The sequence below is a fragment of the Narcine bancroftii genome, chromosome 2, assembly GCF_036971445.1.
Source record: "Narcine bancroftii isolate sNarBan1 chromosome 2, sNarBan1.hap1, whole genome shotgun sequence".
NCBI classification, from domain to species: domain Eukaryota; kingdom Metazoa; phylum Chordata; class Chondrichthyes; order Torpediniformes; family Narcinidae; genus Narcine; species Narcine bancroftii.
Genome location: NC_091470.1, coordinates 218518728 through 218542972, shown reverse-complemented (window position 1 = coordinate 218542972; position 24245 = coordinate 218518728). Strand labels below are relative to the sequence as shown.

General features: G+C 47.7%; 1 protein-coding gene across 7 annotated transcripts in view; it reads left to right on the top strand.

The window, feature by feature from the left end:
• The first annotated feature begins 16268 nt into the window (after positions 1–16268).
• The window catches only part of LOC138755080 (protein ITPRID1-like), a 110302-nt gene continuing 102325 nt past the window's right edge, over positions 16269–24245 (top strand). For 6 of the 7 annotated variants that reach the window (XM_069920303.1, XM_069920302.1, XM_069920306.1 and 3 more), the window contains exon 1: positions 16272–16354. The gene's annotated coding sequence lies outside the window, so the exon portion shown is untranslated. Of the gene's footprint in view, positions 16355–24245 lie in introns of all 7 variants that reach the window. The other variant, XM_069920305.1, reaches the window with a different exon arrangement.

The window sequence follows — 24245 nt, the reverse complement described above, 5'->3', positions numbered from 1 at the left end:
AGTAAAACCCTTGTTTCTTGCTACACTGTGGCTGTGGGTGGTGGGTGCTGATAAAAAACCCTGGTTTCTTGCTACACTGTGCCTGTGAGTGTTGGGTGCTGAAGAAGTAATACCCTGGTTTCTTGCTGCACTGTGCCTGTGGGTGGTGGGTGCTGAAGAAGTAAAACCCTGGTTTCTTGCTACACTGTGCCTGTGGGTGGTGGGTGCTGAAGAAGTAAAACCCTGGTTTCTTGCTACACTGTGGCTGTGGGTGGTGGGTGCTGAAGAAGTAAAACCCTGGTTTCTTGCTACACTGTGGCTGTGGGTGGTGGGTGCTGAAGAAGTAAAACCCTGGTTTCTTGCTACACTGTGCCTGTGGGTGGTGGGTGCTGAAGAAGTAAAACCCTGGTTTCTTGCTACACTGTGCCTGTGAGTGGTGGGTGCTGAAGAAGTAAAACCCTGGTTTCTTGCTACACTGTGCCTGTGGGTGGTGGGTGCTGAAGAAGTAAAACCCTTGTTTCTTGCTACACTGTGCCTGTGAGTGGTGGGTGCTGAAGAAGTAAAACCCTGGTTTCTTGCTACACTGTGCCTGTGGGTGGTGGGTGCTGAAGAAGTAAAACCCTGGTTTCTTGCTACACTGTGGCTGTGGGTGGTGGGTGCTGAAGAAGTAAAACCCTGGTTTCTTGCTACACTGTGGCTGTGGGTGGTGGGTGCTGAAGAAGTAAAACCCTGGTTTCTTGCTACACTGTGCCTGTGGGTGGTGGGTGCTTAAGAAGTAAAACCCTGGTTTCTTGCTACACTGTGCCTATGGCTGGTGGGTGCTGAAGAAGTAAAACCCTGGTTTCTTGCTACACTGTGGCTGTGGGTGGTGGGTGCTGAAGAAGTAAAACCCTGGTTTCTTGCTACACTGTGCCTGTGGGTGGTGGGTGCTGAAGAAGTAAAACCCTGGTTTCTTGCTACACTGTGCCTGTGGGTGGTGGGTGCTGAAGAAGTAAAACCCTGCTTTCTTGCTACACTGTGCCTGTGGGTGGTGGGTGCTGAAGAAGTAAAACCCTGGTTTCTTGCTACACTGTGCCTATGGCTGGTGGGTGCTGAAGAAGTAAAACCCTGGTTTCTTGCTACACTGTGGCTGTGGGTGGTGGGTGATGAAGAAGTAAAACCCTGCTTTCTTGCTACACTGTGCCTGTGGGTGGTGGGTGCTGAAGAAGTAAAACCCTGGTTTCTTGCTACACTGTGCCTGTGGGTGGTGGGTGCTGCAGAAGTAAAACCCTGCTTTCTTGCTACACTGTGCCTGTGGGTGGTGGGTGCTGAAGAAGTAAAACCCTGGTTTCTTGCTACACTGTGCCTGTGGGTGGTGGGTGCTGATAAAAAACCCTGGTTTCTTGCTACACTGTGCCTGTGAGTGGTGGGTGCTGAAGAAGTAAAACCCTGGTTTCTTGCTACACTGTGCCTGTGGGTGGTGGGTGCTGAAGAAGTAAAACCCTGGTTTCTTGCTACACTGTGCCTGTGGGTGGTGGGTGCTGAAGAAGTAAAACCCTGGTTTCTTGCTACACTGTGCCTGTGAGTGGTGGGTGCTGAAGAAGTAAAACCCTGGTTTCTTGCTACACTGTGCCTGTGGGTGGTGGGTGCTGAAGAAGTAAAACCCTGGTTTCTTGCTACACTGTGCCTGTGGGTGGTGGGTGCTGAAGAAGTAAAACCCTGGTTTCTTGCTACACTGTGCCTGTGAGTGGTGGGTGCTGAAGAAGTAAAACCCTGATTTCTTGCTACACTGTGCCTGTGGGTGGTGGGTGCTGAAGAAGTAAAACCCTGGTTTCTTGCTACACTGTGCCTGTGGGTGGTGGGTGCTGAAGAAGTAAAACCCTGGTTTCTTGCTACACTGTGCCTGTGAGTGGTGGGTGCTGAAGAAGTAAAACCCTGGTTTCTTGCTACACTGTGCCTGTGGGTGGTGGGTGCTGAAGAAGTAAAACCCTGGTTTCTTGCTACACTGTGCCTGTGGGTGGTGGGTGCTGAAGAAGTAAAACCCTGGTTTCTTGCTACACTGTGCCTGTGGGTGGTGGGTGCTGAAGAAGTAAAACCCTGGTTTCTTGCTACACTGTGCCTGTGGGTGATGGGTGCTGATAAAAAACCCTGGTTTCTTGCTACACTGTGCCTGTGAGTGGTGGGTGCGGAAGAAGTAAAACCCTGGTTTCTTGCTACACCGTGGCTGTGGGTGGTGGGTGCTGAAGAAGAAAAACCCTGGTTTCTTGCTACACTGTGCCTGTGGGTGGTGGGTGCTGAAGAAGTAAAACCCTTGTTTCTTGCTACACTTTGCCTGTGAGTGGTGGGTGCTGAAGAAGTAAAACCCTGGTTTCTTGCTACACTGTGCCTGTGGGTGGTGGGTGCTGAAGAAGTAAAACCCTGGTTTCTTGCTACACTGTGCCTGTGGGTGGTGGGTGCTGATAAAAAACCCTGGTTTCTTGCTACACTGTGCCTGTGAGTGGTGGGTGCTGAAGAAGTAAAACCCTGGTTTCTTGCTACACTGTGCCTGTGGGTGGTGGGTGCTGAAGAAGTAAAACCCTGGTTTCTTGCTACACTGTGCCTGTGGGTGGTGGGTGCTGAAGAAGTAAAACCCTGGTTTCTTGCTACACTGTGCCTGTGAGTGGTGGGTGCTGAAGAAGTAAAACCCTGGTTTCTTTCTACACTGTGCCTGTGGGTGGTGGGTGCTGAAGAAGTAAAACCCTGGTTTCTTGCTACACTGTGCCTGTGGGTGGTGGGTGCTGAAGAAGTAAAACCCTGGTTTCTTGCTACACTGTGCCTGTGAGTGGTGGGTGCTGAAGAAGTAAAACCCTGATTTCTTGCTACACTGTGCCTGTGGGTGGTGGGTGCTGAAGAAGTAAAACCCTGGTTTCTTGCTACACTGTGCCTGTGGGTGGTGGGTGCTGAAGAAGTAAAACCCTGGTTTCTTGCTACACTGTGCCTGTGAGTGGTGGGTGCTGAAGAAGTAAAACCCTGGTTTCTTGCTACACTGTGCCTGTGGGTGGTGGGTGCTGAAGAAGTAAAACCCTGGTTTCTTGCTACACTGTGCCTGTGGGTGGTGGGTGCTGAAGAAGTAAAACCCTGGTTTCTTGCTACACTGTGCCTGTGGGTGGTGGGTGCTGAAGAAGTAAAACCCTGGTTTCTTGCTACACTGTGCCTGTGGGTGATGGGTGCTGATAAAAAACCCTGGTTTCTTGCTACACTGTGCCTGTGAGTGGTGGGTGCGGAAGAAGTAAAACCCTGGTTTCTTGCTACACCGTGGCTGTGGGTGGTGGGTGCTGAAGAAGAAAAACCCTGGTTTCTTGCTACACTGTGCCTGTGGGTGGTGGGTGCTGAAGAAGTAAAACCCTTGTTTCTTGCTACACTTTGCCTGTGAGTGGTGGGTGCTGAAGAAGTAAAACCCTGGTTTCTTGCTACACTGTGCCTGTGGGTGGTGGGTGCTGAAGAAGTAAAACCCTGGTTTCTTGCTACACTGTGCCTGTGGGTGGTGGGTGCTGATAAAAAACCCTGGTTTCTTGCTACACTGTGCCTGTGGGTGGTGGGTGCTGAAGAAGTAAAACCCTGGTTTCTTGCTACACTGTGCCTGTGAGTGGTGGGTGCTGAAGAAGTAAAACCCTGGTTTCTTGCTACACTGTGCCTGTGAGTGGTGGGTGCTGAAGAAGTAAAACCCTGGTTTCTTGCTACACTGTGCCTGTGGGTGGTGGGTGCTGAAGAAGTAAAACCCTGGTTTCTTGCTACACTGTGGCTGTGGGTGGTGGGTGCTGAAGAAGTAAAACCCTGGTTTCTTGCTACACTGTGCCTTTGGGTGGTGGGTGCTGAAGAAGTAAAACCCTGGTTTCTTGCTACACTGTGCCTGTGAGTGGTGGGTGCTGAAGAAGTAAAACCCTGGTTTCTTGCTACACTGTGCCAGTGGGTGGTGGGTGCTGAAGAAGTAAAACCCTGGTTTCTTGCTACACTCTGCCTGTGGGTGGTGGGTGCTGAAGAAGTAAAACCCTGGTTTCTTGCTACACTGTGCCTGTGAGTGGTGGGTGCTGAAGAAGTAAAACCCTGGTTTCTTGCTACACTGTGCCTGTGGGTGGTGGGTGCTGAAGAAGTAAAACCCTGGTTTCTTGCTACACTGTGGCTGTGGGTGTTGGGTGTTTAAGAAGTGAAACCCTGATTTCTTGCTACACTGTGCCTGTGAGTGGTGGGTGCTGAAGAATTAAAACCCTGGTTTCTTGCTACACTGTGCCTGTGGGTGGTGGGTGCTGAAGAATTAAAACCCTGGTTTCTTGCTACACTGTGCCTGTGGGTGGTGGGTGCTGAAGAAGTAAAACCCTGGTTTCTTGCTACACTGTGGCTGTGGGTGGTGGGTGCTGATGAAGTAAAACCCTGGTTTCTTGCTACACTGTGCCTGTGGGTGGTGGGTACTGAAGAAGTAAAACCCTGGTTTCTTGCTACACTGTGCCTGTGGGTGGTGGGTACTGAAGAAGTAAAACCCTGGTTTCTTGCTACACTGTGGCTGTGGGTGGTGGGTGCTGATGAAGTAAAACCCTGGTTTCTTGCTACACTGTGCCTGTGGGTGGTGGGTACTGAAGAAGTAAAACCCTGGTTTCTTGCTACACTGTGCCTGTGGGTGGTGGGTACTGAAGAAGTAAAACCCTGGTTTCTTGCTACACTGTGCCTGTGGGTGGTGGGTGCTGATAAAAAACCCTGATTTCTTGCTACACTGTGCCTGTGAGTGGTGGGTGCTGAAGAAGTAATACCCTGGTTTCTTGCTACACTGTGCCTGTGGGTGGTGGGTGCTGAAGAAGTAAAACCCTGGTTTCTTGCTACACTGTGCCTGTGGGTGGTGGGTGCTGAAGAAGTAAAACCCTGGTTTCTTGCTACACTGTGCCTGTGGGTGGTGGGTGCTGAAGAAGTAAAACCCTGGTTTCTTGCTACACTGTGGCTGTGGGTGGTGGGTGCTGAAGAAGTAAAACCCTGGTTTCTTGCTACACTGTGCCTGTGAGTGGTGGGTGCTGAAGAAGTAAAACCCTGGTTTCTTGCTACACTGTGGCTGTGGGTGGTGGGTGCTGAAGAAGTAAAACCCTGGTTTCTTGCTACACTGTGGCTGTGGGTGGTGGGTGCTGAAGAAGTAAAACCCTGGTTTCTTGCTACACTGTGCCTGTGAGTGGTGGGTGCTGAAGAAGTAAAACCCTTGTTTCTTGCTACACTGGGCCTGTGGGTGGTGGGTGCTGAAGAAGTAAAACCCTGGTTTCTTGCTACACTGTGCCTTTGGGTGGTGGGTGCTGAAGAAGTAAAACCTTGGTTTCTTGCTACACTGTGGCTGTGGGTGGTGGGTGCTGAAGAAGTAAAACCCTGGTTTCTTGCTACACTGTGCCTGTGAGTGGTGGGTGCTGAAGAAGTAAAACCCTGGTTTCTTGCTACACTGTGCCTGTGGGTGGTGGGTGCTGAAGAAGTAAAACCCTGGTTTCTTGCTACACTGTGCCTGTGGGTGGTGGGTACTGAAGAAGTAAAACCCTGATTTCTTGCTACACTGTGTCTGTGGGTGGTGGGTGCTGAAGAACTAAAACCCTGGTTTCTTGCTACACTGTGGCTGTGGGTGGTGGGTGCTGATGAAGTAAAACCCTGGTTTCTTGCTACACTGTGCCTGTGGGTGGTGGGTACTGAAGAAGTAAAACCCTGGTTTCTTGCTACACTGTGCCTGTGGGTGGTGGGTACTGAAGAAGTAAAACCCTGGTTTCTTGCTACACTGTGCCTGTGGGTGGTGGGTGCTGAAGAAGTAAAACCCTGGTTTCTTGCTACACTGTGGCTGTGGGTGGTGGGTGCTGAAGAAGTAAAACCCTGGTTTCTTGCTACACTGTGCCTGTGAGTGGTGGGTGCTGAAGAAGTAAAACCCTGGTTTCTTGCTACACTGTGCCTGTGAGTGGTGGGTGCTGAAGAAGTAAAACCCTGGTTTCTTGCTACACTGTGCCTTTGGGTGGTGGGTGCTGAAGAAGTAAAACCCTGGTTTCTTGCTACACTGTGCCTGTGGGTGGTGGGTGCTGAAGAAGTAAAACCCTGGTTTCTTGCTACACTGTGCCTGTGGGTGGTGGGTGCTGAAGAAGTAAAACCCTGGTTTCTTGCTACACTGTGGCTGTGGGTGGTGGGTGCTGAAGAAGTAAAACCCTGGTTTCTTGCTACACTGTGCCTGTGAGTGGTGGGTGCTGAAGAAGTAAAACCCTGGTTTCTTGCTACACTGCGCCTGTGGGTGGTGGGTGCTGATAAAAAAAACCCTGGTTTCTTGCTACACTGTGCCTGTGAGTGGTGGGTGCTGAAGAAGTAAAACCCTGGTTTCTTGCTACACTGTGCCTGTGGGTGGTGGGTGCTGAAGAAGTAAAACCATGGTTTCTTGCTACACTGTGCCTGTGAGTGGTGGGTGCTGAAGAAGTAAAACCCTGGTTTCTTGCTACACTGTGCCTGTGGGTGGTGGGTACTGAAGAAGTAAAACCCTGGTTTCTTGCTACACTGTGCCTGTGGGTGGTGGGTGCTGAAGAAGTAAAACTCTGGTTTCTTGCTACACTGTGCCTGTGAGTGGTGGGTGCTGAAGAAGTAAAACCCTGGTTTCTTGCTACACTGTGCCTGTGAGTGGTGGGTGCTGAAGAAGTAAAACCCTGGTTTCTTGCTACACTGTGCCTGTGAGTGGTGGGTGCTGAAGAAGTAAAACCCTGGTTTCTTGCTACACTGTGGCTGTCGGTGGTGGGTGCTGAAGAAGTAAAACCCTGGTTTCTTGCTACACTGTGCCTGTGAGTGGTGGGTGCTGAAGAAGTAAAACCCTGGTTTCTTGCTACACTGTGCCTGTGGGTGATGGGTGCTGATAAAAAACCCTGGTTTCTTGCTACACTGTGCCTGTGAGTGGTGGGTGCGGAAGAAGTAAAACCCTGGTTTCTTGCTACACCGTGGCTGTGGGTGGTGGGTGCTGAAGAAGAAAAACCCTGGTTTCTTGCTACACTGTGCCTGTGGGTGGTGGGTGCTGAAGAAGTAAAACCCTTGTTTCTTGCTACACTTTGCCTGTGAGTGGTGGGTGCTGAAGAAGTAAAACCCTTGTTTCTTGCTACACTTTGCCTGTGAGTGGTGGGTGCTGATAAAAAACCCTGGTTTCTTGCTACACTGTGCCTGTGGGTGGTGGGTGCTGAAGAAGTAAAACCCTGGTTTCTTGCTACACTGTGCCTGTGAGTGGTGGGTGCTGAAGAAGTAAAACCCTGGTTTCTTGCTACACTGTGCCTGTGAGTGGTGGGTGCTGAAGAAGTAAAACCCTGGTTTCTTGCTACACTGTGCCTGTGGGTGGTGGGTGCTGTTGAAGTAAAACCCTGGTTTCTTGCTACACTGTGCCTTTGGGTGGTGGGTGCTGAAGAAGTAAAACCCTGGTTTCTTGCTACACTGTGCCTGTGAGTGGTGGGTGCTGAAGAAGTAAAACCCTGGTTTCTTGCTACACTGTGCCAGTGGGTGGTGGGTGCTGAAGAAGTAAAACCCTGGTTTCTTGCTACACTGTGCCAGTGGGTGGTGGGTGCTGAAGAAGTAAAACCCTGGTTTCTTGCTACACTGTGCCTGTGAGTGGTGGGTGCTGAAGAAGTAAAACCCTGGTTTCTTGCTACACTGTGGCTGTGGGTGGTGGGTGCTGAAGAAGTAAAACCATGGTTTCTTGCTACACTGTGCCTTTGGGTGGTGGGTGCTGAAGAAGTAAAACCCTGGTTTCTTGCTACACTGTGCCTGTGAGTGGTGGGTGCTGAAGAAGTAAAACCCTGGTTTCTTGCTACACTGTGCCAGTGGGTGGTGGGTGCTGAAGAAGTAAAACCCTGGTTTCTTGCTACACTCTGCCTGTGGGTGGTGGGTGCTGAAGAAGTAAAACCCTGGTTTCTTGCTACACTGTGCCTGTGAGTGGTGGGTGCTGAAGAAGTAAAACCCTGGTTTCTTGCTACACTGTGGCTGTGGGTGTTGGGTGTTTAAGAAGTGAAACCCTGATTTCTTGCTACACTGTGCCTGTGAGTGGTGGGTGCTGAAGAATTAAAACCCTGGTTTCTTGCTACACTGTGCCTGTGGGTGGTGGGTGCTGAAGAATTAAAACCCTGGTTTCTTGCTACACTGTGCCTGTGGGTGGTGGGTGCTGAAGAAGTAAAACCCTGGTTTCTTGCTACACTGTGGCTGTGGGTGGTGGGTGCTGATGAAGTAAAACCCTGGTTTCTTGCTACACTGTGCCTGTGGGTGGTGGGTACTGAAGAAGTAAAACCCTGGTTTCTTGCTACACTGTGCCTGTGGGTGGTGGGTACTGAAGAAGTAAAACCCTGGTTTCTTGCTATACTGTGGCTGTGGGTGGTGGGTGCTGATGAAGTAAAACCCTGGTTTCTTGCTACACTGTGCCTGTGGGTGGTGGGTACTGAAGAAGTAAATCCCTGGTTTCTTGCTACACTGTGCCTGTGGGTGGTGGGTACTGAAGAAGTAAAACCCTGGTTTCTTGCTACACTGTGCCTGTGGGTGGTGGGTGCTGATAAAAAACCCTGGTTTCTTGCTACACTGTGGCTGTGGGTGGTGGGTGCTGAAGAAGTAAAACCTTGGTTTCTTGCTACACTGTGCCTGTGAGTGGTGGGTGCTGAAGAAGTAAAACCCTGGTTTCTTGCTACACTGTGCCTGTGGGTGGTGGGTGCTGAAGAAGTAAAACCCTGGTTTCTTGCTACACTGTGCCTGTGAGTGGTGGGTGCTGAAGAAGTAAAACCTTGGTTTCTTGCTACACTGTGCCTGTGAGTGGTGGGTGCTGAAGAAGTAAAACCCTGGTTTCTTGCTACACTGTGCCTGTGGGTGGTGGGTGCTGATGAAGTAAAACCCTGGTTTCTTGCTACACTGTGCCTGTGAGTGGTGGGTGCTGAAGAAGTAAAACCCTGGTTTCTTGCTACACTGTGCCTGTGGGTGGTGGGTACTGAAGAAGTAAAACCCTGGTTTCTTGCTACACTGTGCCTGTGGGTGGTGGGTGCTGATAAAAAACCCTGATTTCTTGCTACACTGTGCCTGTGAGTGGTGGGTGCTGAAGAAGTAATACCCTGGTTTCTTGCTACACTGTGCCTGTGGGTGGTGGGTGCTGAAGAAGTAAAACCCTGGTTTCTTGCTACACTGTGCCTGTGGGTGGTGGGTGCTGAAGAAGTAAAACCCTGGTTTCTTGCTACACTGTGGCTGTGGGTGGTGGGTGCTGAAGAAGTAAAACCCTGGTTTCTTGCTACACTGTGCCTGTGAGTGGTGGGTGCTGAAGAAGTAAAACCCTGGTTTCTTGCTACACTGTGGCTGTGGGTGGTGGGTGCTGAAGAAGTAAAACCCTGGTTTCTTGCTACACTGTGCCTGTGAGTGGTGGGTGCTGAAGAAGTAAAACCCTTGTTTCTTGCTACACTGGGCCTGTGGGTGGTGGGTGCTGAAGAAGTAAAACCCTGGTTTCTTGCTACACTGTGCCTTTGGGTGGTGGGTGCTGAAGAAGTAAAACCTTGGTTTCTTGCTACACTGTGGCTGTGGGTGGTGGGTGCTGAAGAAGTAAAACCCTGGTTTCTTGCTACACTGTGCCTGTGAGTGGTGGGTGCTGAAGAAGTAAAACCCTGGTTTCTTGCTACACTGTGCCTGTGGGTGGTGGGTGCTGAAGAAGTAAAACCCTGGTTTCTTGCTACACTGTGCCTGTGGGTGGTGGGTACTGAAGAAGTAAAACCCTGATTTCTTGCTACGCTGTGTCTGTGGGTGGTGGGTGCTGAAGAAGTAAAACCCTGGTTTCTTGCTACACTGTGTCTGTGGGTGGTGGGTGCTGAAGAAGTAAAACCCTTGTTTCTTGCTACACTGTGTCTGTGGGTGGTGTGTGCTGAAGAAGTAAATCCCTGGTTTCTTGTGTGCTGTGTATGTTAGTCTGTCAGTGTGCCGTCAGGAAGCAGCAGCAAGCATCAAGGATCCACACCACCCAGGATATGTTCTGCTCTCGCTGAGACCAGCAGGAAAGAAGTATAGGTGTCACAAGACTCCTACCAGCAGATTCAGGAACAATTGAGTCTTCCTCTATCAGTTTCTTAAACAACAAAGTGAATCATTGATTCATTTAAGGGCTCTTACTTTACACGTTGTTTATAACTGGATATTTATTTCCTGTATTGCACAGTTTGTTTGCTCTATCTTATTAAAGTTTAAATTTCAACATACAGCACAGTAAAAGGCCCTTTCGCCCCATGAGCGCACAACCCCCGGTACGTTTTGTACAGTGGGAAGAAACCTGAGCCCCCGAGGAAAACACAGGCAGACACAGGAAGAACTTGCAGACAGCACAGGATTCGAAACCCTGTCCCGATTGCTGGCGCTCTAATAGCTTTGTGCTAACCACTGTACCAACCGTGCCACCTTGCATCTCACTCTCTCGTGTATACTTTTCTTGAGTACAGTTTTTATTTTGCACTGCAGATAAGTAGAAATGATGCCTGACCCACAGGGGAAAAAACTCCCAATTACTTGTAATGAATCTGACAATAAGTCTGAACTTTGAACACTGGCCCACGTGTCTGTGCTGAACATGATTTCCAAATTATACTACAACTCTGCTTCTTGCTTAAGATATATATCCCTCCATGTGTCTGTCTAGGTTATTTTGTATATTACCATCACTGCATCTGACCATCTGTTCAGGCACCTGCCATACACTGTGTCCCACACATGTCCTTTAAACCCCACACACATAGAAACATAGAAACATAGAAGATAGGAGCAGGAGTAGGTCATTCAACCCTTCGAGCCTGCTCCGCCATTCAACGAGATCATGGCTGATCTTAAAGTTCAGTACCCCGTCCCCGCCTTCTCTCTGTAACCTTTAATACCCTTATACTGAAGAAATGTATCTAATTCCCACTTAAATATATTTAATGAACCTGCCTCTACTGCCCTCTGTGGCAATGAATTCCACAGATTCACCACCCTCTGGGTCAAGAAATTCCTCCTCATCTCGGTCCTAAATGGTTTGCCTATTATCCTCAAACCATGGCCCCGGGTTCTGGATTTTCCCATCATTGGAAATATCCCATCTGCATCCATTCTGTCGAGTCCTGCCAGAATTTTATATGTCTCTATGAAATCTCCTCTCAATCTTCTAAACTCCAGGGAGTACAATCCCAATTTGCGCAATCTTTCCTCATAAGTCATTTCTGCCATTCCTGGTGAATCGCCTCTACACTCCCTCCATTGCAAGAACATCCTTCCTTAGATAAGGTGACCAAAACTGCACACAATACTCCAGGTGTGGTCTCACCAAGGCCCTGTACAGCTGCAGTAAGGTATCCTTGTTCCTATACTCAAACCCTCTTGATATGAAGGCCAACATACCATTTGCCTTTTTAACCGTCTGCTGTACCTGCATGCTCGCCTTCAGAGACTGGTGTACAAGTACCCCTAGGTCTCTCTGCACTTCCCCATCTCTTAATCTATTGCCATTCAAATAGTAATCTGCCCTCCGGTTTGTATTACCAAAGTGGATAACCTCACATTTATCCACATTGTAGTGCATTTGCAATGTATCTGCCCAGTCCCTCAATTTATCCAAATCACACTGGAGCTTCCTGACCCCCTCTTCCGTGCACACAACCCCTCCTAGCTTAGTGTCATCTGCAAATTTGGAGATATTACATCCAATCCCCTCATCCAGATCATTAATGTAAATTGTGAACAGCTGGGGTCCCAGTACAGATCCCTGTGGTACCCCACTGGTCACTGCCTGCCACTCAGAAAACGAGCCATTTATCCCAACTCTCTGTCTTCTACCTGCCAGCCAGTTCTCAATCCACATCAATACTTTGCCCCCAATCCCATGAGCCTTGATTTTGGAAGCCAGTCGTTTATGCGGGACCTTATCGAAGGCCTTTTGGAAGTCCAGGTACACCACATCCACTGGCTCTCCCCCATCTATTTTACCTGTCACCATCTCAAAGAATTCCAATAGATTTGTCACCCTGCTAATTACATTGGAGAATCTAAGGAGGCCCTCAAAGAAAGTTGAATTCATCTTGTTATCCATGAGTAGAAACCAACAAGCAGAATGGAGAAGGATTTTTTTTAGGATTGAAAGTTTCCCAACGGTACGAGTTGGTTGCGACTTTATAGATCCCACAGTGAAGGTGAACACCAGTGGCCAGAGGTGCTTTGGGACCAAAGGATAATAGAAATAGTCTGCAATGTGGCCAGGAGATGTTGCATGTTGCAAAAATAAAAGGCGGTCCTGCAGGAACTGCTGTAGCCGGCAGCGCTGCCACTGGTGCAAACTCAGGGAGAGTGGGGAGCGGCTATACTGCAGGGTCCCCCCAACCTAGCCCAACTGCCAACAGCTCCGTACGGGTTTTAAACAGCCTGTTAAAGGAACCAGTGGTGTTCTACATAAAAGTAGTAAGGGTGAGGGCAGCACTAGGGGACTCCATTCTGATCAGGAGTTCAGGGACAACCTGGCAGAAAGACACTTTCAATGAAGAGAAAGATGAATGGAAATGAATCAGTCAATATTTGCAAGCACTCCTCACTGACAAAAGGCAAAGGCCAACACCCAACCCCAACCAACCAATTTTCCCCTGCAACCGCTGCAACCGTGTCTGCCTGTCCCGCATCGGACTTGTCAGCCACAAACGAGCCTGCAGCTGACGTGGACATTTACCCCCTCCATAAATCTTCGTCCGTGAAGCCAAGCCAAAGAAGAATCATGGATAAAGTTCAAGCTCCAGCTGATTAAATAGCAAATAATATTCAAGCCACAAATAACAACAGTGGCTTTTATCAGCGACATAAAAAGTGACAGTTTTCTCTGGTAGATACTATATTCAGTCCTATTATTCACATTAGCACTTCCAGTTTTCAAGGTTATTGACCTGTAATGACAGAGAAAATGTGCATAACATGAAATTTCCTTTAGCTTAACATAAGGCAGACAAAGATTTGCTATCGCAGAAATTGCCCAGCACCCTTTACGGTCAGAGGAAGAGAAGCAAAAGAGACCCACCCCCACCAAGCCACTGAGTGTCTGGATTTTCCCCCAGTGCGACCACAGCCACATGGACTTAAGTCCAAACCATCATCCACCTGAGCTGCAGATCCAAACCTCTGCCATGATGAAGAGGCATCCAGCACCCTCTCGAGTCCCAGTTCTGATACCTGGTACTCTTCCGGCCAGACTCCGGCAGTCCACAGCCTGGTGAGTCCCTCGACCACAGTCACCAGCAGCCTACAGCCTGTGTGGGTTCCTCACCTCCAGTCATCAAAGATTCACCCACCGCCTGAGAGTTCTTCAGCCACGGAGTTCCTCGCTGCCCTGCCACTAAGATCACCATCCTGCGGGCCATCTCCTTGGCTCCTCCTTCTCAGCCAAGGGTGGTCTCTCCATTTTATGGTGCCCTTTGCCAGTCTTCTGCTTTCCCAGAATCTGCAACCTCTAGTGGCCACTGCCTATCATAGGTGCCACCGTCTTGGGCGCATACCCTGCGGTCATGGGGTTTCGAAATAAACCACCGTTGGCTCCTTTAACAGGCTGTTTAAAGCCTGCACAGAGCTGATGGCAGTCGGACTGGGCGGTTGGTTCCCGCGGGGGCGTGCTGTGCCTTTGCTCCCAGCTCTCTTGCAGGTCCACACTGGCAGCAGTGTTGCCATTTTTTTCTTTGTGGAAGGTGCCTCTGGGCCTATGCTCCTCTCCCCCCCAACCTTTTTATTTAAGACTGCATACCATGACAAAGGGCTCAGGCCTGAGATGTTGGTCATGCCTCTTTATCTTTTCTACAAAAAGGATATTGCGTGACTTACTGAGTTTCCCCAGCAATCTGGTGTCAATAATTTGATGCACCTATTGTGCTCACAGGAGCAGGTTGGAGATGAAATTCCTGTCTGCTCAAAGTTTTGGCAAAATTTGCAATGTGTCGATCAGGAGTGCATCATTTCTCAATGCTCACCAGACAGGATGAACATTGTTTTGTCCGGTTTCTGGTAAATCCCCTCCCCAGAGTCTCTCTTGCCCTTTCCTCCAGCTCCTCACCCCCCCTTCCATGTCACCCAATCAGAGCTCAGCTTCTTTCACCTTCTATCCTTCCACCTATCGCCTCTTACCTTTTGCCTGAACTTCTTCACCTGCCCCTTCCTCCCTCTTTTCCTCTCCTCCTCCACCACTTTTTCAGATGTCTATTTGTGTTTTCCTCCTACCTTAACGAAGGGCTCAGACCCTCCCCGAAAAATGAGAAAAATCTACGTGGAATGAAGTTGTTGGAGAACAGCAGCAATCATCAAGGATCCACACCACTCAGGGCATGCCCTTTTCTTGCTGCTGCCATCAAGCTCATCCCACCAGGTTCAGGAACAGCTGTGACCCCTCCACCATCAGACTCCTCAACAACAGACTCAATCAGGGACTCACTTTAGGACTCCAGGCAAGGCTGATAAGTGGAAATTCTGCCTAGCCCACAGGAAAAAGAATCTCAAGGTTGTACATGATGTAATAAAGATGAAGTCATTCCAAAAAGGTTAAGACCGGTGAATGTACAGTGATACCATGAAGTGAAAGGTACCCTTCAACTCAAGCAGGGTTCCAATTTGGAATTAGATTATTGTACCGGATCCATGAATTGAAGTCCCAGTGAGCAGAGCTCCAGGGACCTGAATGTTTCCTGTGCATAGTTTGCATTTTTTCTTCATGCTTGCCCAGTTGCTCCTGTTTCCTCCCTCATCCTGAAGATGCTCTAGTAGATTAATCAGTTACCTTAAATGACCATTTTGTGCGGATGATGACAAACTAAAAAATGAAGGAGTTAATGAGCATGTGTGAAAGGTGAATACAGGCAGGTCTATTTGTGATGCCAGGGTTGCTTAAGGTGGAAATAAGAAGAGGGGGAATGAGTTTAACAATATTACCCCACTGGGAATGATCTTAACAATATTACCCCACTGGGAATGAGCTTAACAATATTACCCTGCTGGGAATGAGCTTAACAATATTACCCTGCTGGGAATGAGCTTAACAATATTACCCTGCTGGGAATGAGCTTAACAATATTACCCCACTGGGAATGATCTTAACAATATTACCCCACTGGGAATGAGATTAACAATATTACCCCGCTGGGAATGAGCTTAACAATATTACCCCGCTGGGAATGAGATTAACAATATTACCCCGCTGGGAATGAGCTTAACAATATTACCCCGCTGGGAATGAGCTTAACAATATTACCCCGTTGGGAATGAGCTTAACAATATTACCCCGCTGGGAATGAGCTTAACAATATTACCCCGTTGGGAATGAGCTTAACAATATTACCCCGCTGGGAATGAGCTTAGGTTCAATCCAAATGGCCTAATTCGTATGGTTTATAAGATAATAAAAATAGAAATCATCGTTTCAAAATACAGGTCCAAAATATATTTGCCACAATTGCTTTAAAGATGTTGTGCAGTTGGGGTATTGGTCTAAACTGAAATAAAGTGATTTAACATACTTTCTTTAAATATAGTGAGAGCCCTTCTTAGTGTAAGAGGTAGCTTGTGACAACAGTGGGCATCTTGTGAACTCTGCCAGTGCCATCATGGACATTCGTTTCACTCCATTAAGGTGGTATCCTAAGAAAGCAGCCTCTATCCTCAAGGTCCCTCATCATCCAGGACATGCCCTCTTCACCCTGCAACCATCAGGAGGGAGGTGCAGGAGCCCCACGACGAGCACCCAATGCTACAAAAACAATTTCCCCCCCCCCCCCCCACCACCGCCATCAAATTTCTGAATTGACAATGAACCACAGACATTCTCTTTTAACTCTAATTCATTTTTTAAAAATTAATTTGCAGAAATTTTTGCACTTGTGACGCAAATTTTATGACATGTTCATGACAATAAATTCTGGTTCTGATTAAATCTGTACCGAAAGAGATGATAAAAAAGCAGGCAGGCAAGAAAAAAAACCAGTTGCAGTTAGGGCAAAAAAAAATGGTGCAGGCAGGTCTATTTGTGATGCCAGGGTTGCTTAAGATTCAGGTAGTAAGGGAAGGTTCAAGAACCTGCAAAGAATATATATATAAAGTACTGAAGAAATATAAATTGAATTTGTATAATTTGGATTGTTAAATGCATTCTAAATGTTATAAACAATTTTCAGTGATACATCTTTAAAGCAAATGAGCTCCCTGCAGTTATCTACATTAGTAGGACGGACTGCTGGCAATATCCAATAGAATTTGTGGATGTTGCCTTTGCTCAGTAAAAAGCAGGAAGAATCTCTGAAGCTGCTAACCTGCAGCAAGGGGTGGCAGGCAATCTTCAGAAACAAGAGCCACCTTAGTTCTCCATTAAAAAAAAAGAAACAGCCCCATTTTGCTGCATCAGGTAAGTTAAGTGCATTGTTTTCAAGGCCGCGCTACTGGGCGCAGCAGCCAAGTGGTAGCATTTGTTTTGAGAAATGGAGAGTTGCATTTAATTTTGAAAATCCACCAACATTATCATTAAAATGTTGATTGATTACAGTGAAGAAACAATATTTGTACTGTGTTGGAGGAAGGTGTAATTTATGGCAATTTATTTTAGAAAAAGTAGTGTAACTCCAAGTTGCAGACGATTGCTTGAATAGGTAGTTGAACAATGCTAATTTATGTTTTTTTCTTCATAAACATCCGATGGTTTCGGAGTTCAAGGACAACTACTTGGGGAAATTAAAACAGAAAGTTCTGTAAATACTCAGCTGGTTGAGGGGAATCTGTGGAGATGGATGCTGGGGAGTGTCGGACTCTGGCTTTACCTTACTCTTAATTTAGTCTATGTGTAGTCTGAGTCCAGCGTGTTCTTTGAATGAAGTGATAGGAGAAGGTATTCGGTTCAACAGTCAATTTATTACACAGCACAAGAATAAAACTTAACAGAGCTCTGGGTCAGTTGTTAGCACAGTGAGCTATTTGCCAAGACTGACCCCTATTGTCCAGTTGGCTCAGTTTATATCTTTTCTTTGGCTTGGCTTCGCGGACGAAGATTTATGGAGGGGGGTAAAAAAGTCCACGTCAGCTGCAGGCTCGTTTGTGGCTGACCAGTCCGATGCGGGACAGGCAGACACGATTGCAGCGGTTGCAAGGGAAAATTGGTTGGTTGGGGTTGGGTGTTGGGTTTTTCCTCCTTTGCCTTTTGTCAGTGAGGTGGGCTCTGCGGTCTTCTTCAAAGGAGGCTGCTGCCCGCCAAACTGTGAGGCGCCAAGATGCACGGTTTGAGGCGTTATCAGCCCACTGGCGGTGGTCAATGTGGCAGGCACCAAGAGATTTCTTTAGGCAGTCCTTGTACCTTTTCTTTGGTGCACCTCTGTCACGGTGGCCAGTGGAGAGCTCGCCATATAATACGATCTTGGGAAGGCGATGGTCCTCCATTCTGGAGACGTGACCCATCCAGCGCAGCTGGATCTTCAGCAGCGTGGACTCGATGCTGTCGACCTCTGCCATCTCGAGTACCTCGACGTTAGGGGTGTGAGCGCTCCAATGGATGTTGAGGATGGAGCGGAGACAACGCTGGTGGAAGCGTTCTAGGAGCCGTAGGTGGTGCCGGCAGAGGACCCATGATTCGGAGCCGAACAGGAGTGTGGGTATGACAACGGCTCTGTATACGCTTATCTTTGTGAGGTTTTTCAGTTGGTTGTTTTTCCAGACTCTTTTGTGTAGTCTTCCAAAGGCGCTATTTGCCTTGGCGAGTCTGTTGTCTATCTCATTGTCGATCCTTGCATCTGATGAAATGGTGCAGCCGAGATAGGTAAACTGGTTGACCGTTTTGAGTTTTGTGTGCCCGATGGAGATGTGGGGGGGCTGGTAGTCATGGTGGGGAGCTGGCTGATGGAGGACCTCAGTTTTCTTCAGGCTGACTTCCAGGCCAAACATTTTGGCAGTTTCCGCAAAGCAGGACGTCAAGCGCTGAAGAGCTGGCTCTGAATGGGCAACTAAAGCGGCATCATCTGCAAAGAGTAGTTCACGGACAAGTTTCTCTTGTGTCTTGGTGTGAGCTTGCAGGCGCCTCAGATTGAAGAGACTGCCATCCGTGCGGTACCGGATGTAAACAGCGTCTTCATTGTTGGGGTCTGTGTTCTCGCACCAACCCTCTTTTCAGTTTATATAGATCAGCCTTATCATACAGAACAAAAGTTGTCTTCCTTTGCTAGATCTTTTTGCATAAGGGTTATCACAAGTCATCTCCTGTTTTGCAGATATCTGGGGTGTAGCACTCCCATCTTAATCCTCCAGGCCAGACTATCCTGTTGATTTGATCAGAAATTAATTCATCCCCAGATATTTCTAATCACCATTCTGTTCCTGTCTGGCCAATTTCTGCTGTTCTCTTTAACACCTCCTCATGCCTTAATCTTCCTCCTAGACTGGTTTTCCATTCACTTTGTTTCTTGCAGGCCATTCTTTGTTCTGGTCTGGCCTGTGTCTCCTGTGCTACTCACCACCTCCTTCAATTTGAGCATTCCTCCTAAATCGTTTTATGCATTTCCTCTCCCTGTATTTGGGAGCAGACAATTTTGCTCAGCCAACTTTGCTCCATGCTGTGATTGCCACTTAATCACATTCCTCTTTTTCCCTGAACCATGCAGTACATATAAACTTATTAATTAATAATTTCTTTCATAATGTTTTAACCCCTAGATTCCAACAGGAACTTGATGCTGATTGATGGTGAAACCTTTCTGATCGTAGCTTAAAATGTGTTTGGCTCTTTCCAGTACTGGTGGAAGGCCATTGACCTGAAGGATGAGCTCAGTTTCTCCCTCCACAGAAGACTGCCAAGTTGTTGAGTACTTCTGCTTCAGTTCAGATTTCTAATCTCTTGTTTTTCCAGAGGAAATAACAAAGCATTCCGTGGTCTGAAATGGCAGTTAGCAATGCAAATTGATTCAGCTACAAACAATGTGCTGTGTTTAGCCATAATTTCCTTTCCTCCTCCTGCATTTAAATTTGCCTCCCTATTTTGGGATGTTTACATGCAGGAGACTCAACTATCCATAACATCAGTAGTTCCACCCCCCCCCACTCCCCACTGATTGCTTGATAACTTGGAAAGGAAACTTTCTACTGACTTTTTTTATTCTCATATCCATCCTGTATTTCCACAAAGTTATACTCTGGTCTTAAAATAACAGAATAAAACTATACCAAATCTCACTGAAGGCTTAACTTTAATCAGCTTCAGATTACCAAAGGGGAAAATAAGTTTCTACTAATCCCCAGACCAAATGCAATTTCTTGAAATAAGGAATGCAATAATAGTTAAAATTTCTATCTTGGGGTTTTGTAATAAACTTGTAGCACTGAATGAATTGGTCAGAAACTCTCGCCTGGGCCCCAGCCGCTTGCTGGCCAAAGCTCTCAACCCCTTTGACAACGCAAATATCTACCTTTGTCCTGACCACACCAACTTCCTCACTTCTTCCCCACAAAAACCTCAGCCTCCGCAAGGCTGATACCTTGGATACTTCTGCTGGTGGATCCCACTGCCGCATTTCTCCCCCTCCCCATCACTTCCCAATCCCCTCCCCTCGCATCTCTCTACTCAACCCCATTTCCTCCATTGAGCTACCCCTTTCTTTCCTAGCCCTTAGACCCTTTCATTTCCCCTGACTCTCTAGTGACCTCCCCTCTGATCCCCTACCCTCCTCCCAATGGAGGATTAATCATTAGGCTGAGCAAGCTTAAGCCTAGGGCCCAGAAAGGAGGGCGATGTCAGGCTCCCAGGCAGGAGCAGGGACCTTGGGCTCCACAATTCTTTTGACCCCAAAAGTTCAATCGACCTTCCCCCGCCCCCACAGTTATCAACCTCCTTTTGACCCCCCCTGGCATTTGTGACCCTTTGGATAGTCCTATCAACCCTGAGGGGTCGACATTGACAACTTTGGAAACCCCTAATATAAGTTATTTAACGCAACTTTACGCCACTTTATTCTACTCAATGAAGGGTGGGGGGGGAGAGGGAAAGGTTAAGGGGAACCTTACTAAAGTTCAGCCTAGGGGCTTGGTTGGTAGTTAATCTGCCACTGCCTCCACCTCCCCACTCTGACCTCCCTCTTCTGAATTCCCCAACACTCCACTTCCCCCACCAAGCACTCTCCACTACGTTGACTCCCAGTCTGATCCCTGCTTGGTCATCCCCTCTGACCTTCCCCTCTCAGAGATGGAACATTCTGTCCTCAGGAGATGCCTCACTTTCATCCCCTCAATAAGTTCCATGCATGCCATGATGCTGAACTTTTCTTCTGTTGTTCTCCGTCTCTACATCCATTTTTTCCGCCAGGATATCCCCCCCACTGAAGACCCCTTATCCTGCCTTAAGCCATCTTTTTGCTCTTGGACATCTTGTCTGGATCTTTATATTTCCATTTGCTGCTGCGACATCAACCATCTCAACTTTACCACTCTCCTCTCTTATTCTAATCTCACCCCCTCTGAATGCTCTGCCCTCCACTCTCTCTGCACAAATCCCAACCTTCCTATTGATCCCACTGATAAGGAAGGTGCTATTGTGGTCTGGCACACTGATCTCTACCTTCCTGAAGCCATATTACATCTCCCAGATGCCTCCTTACTTGCCCTTTCAACAGGATTCCACCAAAGAACATTAAGCCATCATATCCAACATTATCTCAAATGTCATCACGTCCAGTCATCTCCCTCCCATGGCCTCCAACCTCCTTGTTTCCCCCTCACTGCCCTGTTGTACCCAAGATGCACAAACCCGATTATCCAGGTAGACCCAATGATTCCACATGCTCCTGCCCCACTGAACTAGTATCATTTTGCCTTGACTCCCTTTTCGTCCATGGTCCAATCCCTCCACACCTACGTATACAATACCTCACATGGCCTCCATCTCTTCAATAAATTCCAACTCCCTGAATGTGACCACCTCATTTTTACTATGGACATCCAATCTCTCTACACCTCCATTCCCTCATACAGAACGTCTCTCAAAGGTCTGCATTTCTTTCTGAACAACAGACTGAACCACTTTCCTCTGCCTGGCAGAATTTGTTCTCACCTTCAATAATATCTCCTTTGACTCAACCCACTTTCTCCAAGTCAAAGGAGCAGGCATAGGTACCCGCATATGCCCCAGCTGTGCCTGCCTTTTCAGTGGCTTTGAGGAACAATCCCTGCTGAAAGCCAACACAGACAAGGCTCCTTAACTCTTCCTTCACTACACTGATTCTTCCTCATGTACTCTTGATGAGCTCGTCAACGTTATTCACTTTGCTGCTAACTTTCACCCCAACCTCAAATTCACTTGGTCCATATCCACAGATACTGTCCCCTTTCTCCATCTTGGGAGGCCAACTTTCTACAGACTTATTTTGCAAAGGTATCATCTCCCACAACTACCTTGACTACAGTTCTTCACACCCAGCTCCCTGTAATGATTCTATTCCTGTCTCTCAGTTCCTCTGACTCCATCACATCTGCTCCAAGGATGAGGTCTTCAATTCCAGATAACCCAAAATGTCCTCCTTCAAAAAAAAACACTGCTTCTCCTCTACCACCATCAATGCAGCCCTTATCCGCCTCTCCTTAATTTCTTGCTCATCTGCCCTGGTCCCCTCTGTCATTTGATACTACAAAAACAGGATCTCCCCTTGTCCTTGCCTACTACCCCACCAGCCTCCTCATTCAACATAACCTCTACAATTTCCATCTCATGCAACATGATCCCACCTTCCCCAGACAAATCTTCCCCTCTCCGCCTTCTGTTGGGACTGCTCCCTCCGTGATTCCCTCATTTGCTTATCCCTTCCCATTAAACACCCCCTTTCCACCTTCTCCTATGACCATAGGAAGTGCGGAACTTGTGCTCACACCTCCTTCCTCACCACCAATTGGGACCCCAAACAGTCCTTCGAAGTAACACTTGTGAAATCTGCAGGAGTCATCTATTGCATCTGGGGCTCCAATTGTGGCCTTCTCTCCATCAGAGAGACCGGACGTAGACTGGGAGATTACTTCGCTCTGTCCGCATCAATGACCGGGATCTCCCAGCGGTCAACCATTTCCATTCTGCACCCCACTCCCGCGCCTACAAACAAGGCCACCCATAAATTGGAGGACCAACACCTAATATTCCCTCTAGGCAACTCTCCAACCTGTTAATATTAACATCGACTTCTCTGGTTTCTGCTTGAGCACTCTCTAATCTCCCTCTCTGCCTCCTTTCCTCCATCTCTCCACCCCCTTCCCCGTCCATTCACAGAGCCACCCCCCCCCCCCCCATTTTCTGTTGAGCCCTTGTCCACCTATTACCTCTTGACTTTGTGCCTGTGCTCCTCCCTTCCCCCTCCACCACCATTTCAGGCGCCTGCCTAAATTTTGCTCCTACCTTGAAGGACTCAAACCCGAAACATCGGCTACCTTTGCAATATAAAGTGCACTCTTTGACCTGCTGATTTTCTCCAGCATTGTTTGTTCTTTTATTTGTATTGCTGAATAACTACTCATTATGATTTCTATTAGTTTAATATTATATGTACTCTATTATATTTACATTATTATTTCCTTTTTTTAATCTTGGCATATTGTTGTAATTTAATTTGTGCTGTTGTAGGTGGCACAATCTTGGCTGCACCAATTAAGAATCTCAGTGCATCTGTACATTGTGGCAAAACAACTCTCAGGATGGTCAAGTGCATAAATCTCAGTGATGTGGCTGGTTTGGATTCTTTAATGTAGTTTTCAGTGATAATTGTCAATATGTTCTAATGTTAAACTGGTGCAAGTTCTGTCTGTCATGTCAGTTCCACATTTTTGGTACAATTTAATTTGCATAACTCAAAGCAACAGGCAATCTGCACAGTCTTCTCTTTGTAGAACTTAATTTGCCTAACTAACAGCAAAGGGAATTTGCCAGACGAGCTCACCTATGACAGTGAGGAGGAGGTTATTTTAGTTGTCATCTGGAAAAAGACTGGAAAACCTCGGGAAATATTGCCACATCAAAATAAAATGTAAAAAAAAGTTTTGTAAAACCTGGTGTGAGTCATCTGAAGGCCGTGGGGTGCTGGTGACTGGCTTGTGCGTACTGGCTCATCGGAACAAGGATTCGAGAGGATGCTGGGGGCAAGGAGGGCTCCCCTCCCGAAGGGACCTGGGCGTTGAAGGCTTCCCCATGGTGTCAGAGGTTTGGACCTGGGCTCGAGTTGCCAATCGTTTGGACTGAGGAGGAGTCTTGTGCAGCTGCAGGAGCGCTGGAGGTGAATTCACCGACACTAGGTGACTCTGAGTGAACTCTCTTTTGCTTCTTTTTCTCTGACTGTAAATGGTGCTGGGCAATGCTAATGGAAAATCTTTGTTTGCCTTATGGCAGACTAAAGGCAATTTCATATAACATATTACATTTCTATTTTATTATATGACAATCCAGGTTGCTGGTGCTGTCGGTAGCACTGCCCTCATTGGGCTACACTGTTACATAGAAACATAGAAGATAGGAGCAGGAGTAGGTCATTCGACGCTTCGAGCCTGCTCCACCATTCAACGAGATCATGGCTGATCTTAAAGTTCAGTACCCCGTCCCCGCCTTCTCTCCGTAACCTTTAATACCCTTATACTGAAGAAATGTATCTAATTAAATAGATTTAATGAACCTGCCTCTACTGCCCTCTGTGGCAATGAATTCCACAGATTCACCACCCTCTGGGTCAAGAAATTCCTCCTCATCTCGGTCCTATTATCCTCAAACCATGGCCCCGGGTTCTGGATTTTCCCATCATTGGAAATATCCCATCTGCATCCATTCTGTCCAGTCCTGCCAGAATTTTATAGGTCTCTATGAGATCCCCTCTCAATCTTCTAAACTCCAGGGAGTACAATCCCAATTTGCGCAATCTTTCCTCATAAGTCATTCCTGCCATTCCAGGTATCAGCCTGGTGAATCGCCTCTGCACTCCCTCCATTGCAAGAACATCCTTCCTTAGATAAGGTGACCAAAACTGCACACAATACTCCAGGTGGGGTCTCACCAAGGCCCTGTACAGCTGCAGTAAGGTATCCTTGTTCCTATACTCAAACCCTCTTGATATGAAGGCCAACATACCATTTGCCGTTTTAACCGCCTGCTGTACCTGCATGCTCGCCTTCAGAGACTGGTGTACAAGTACCCCTAGGACTCTCTGCACTTCCCCATCTCTTAATCTATTGCCATTCAAATAGTAATCTGCCCTCCGGTTTGTATTACCAAAGTGGATAACTTCACATTTATCCACATTGTA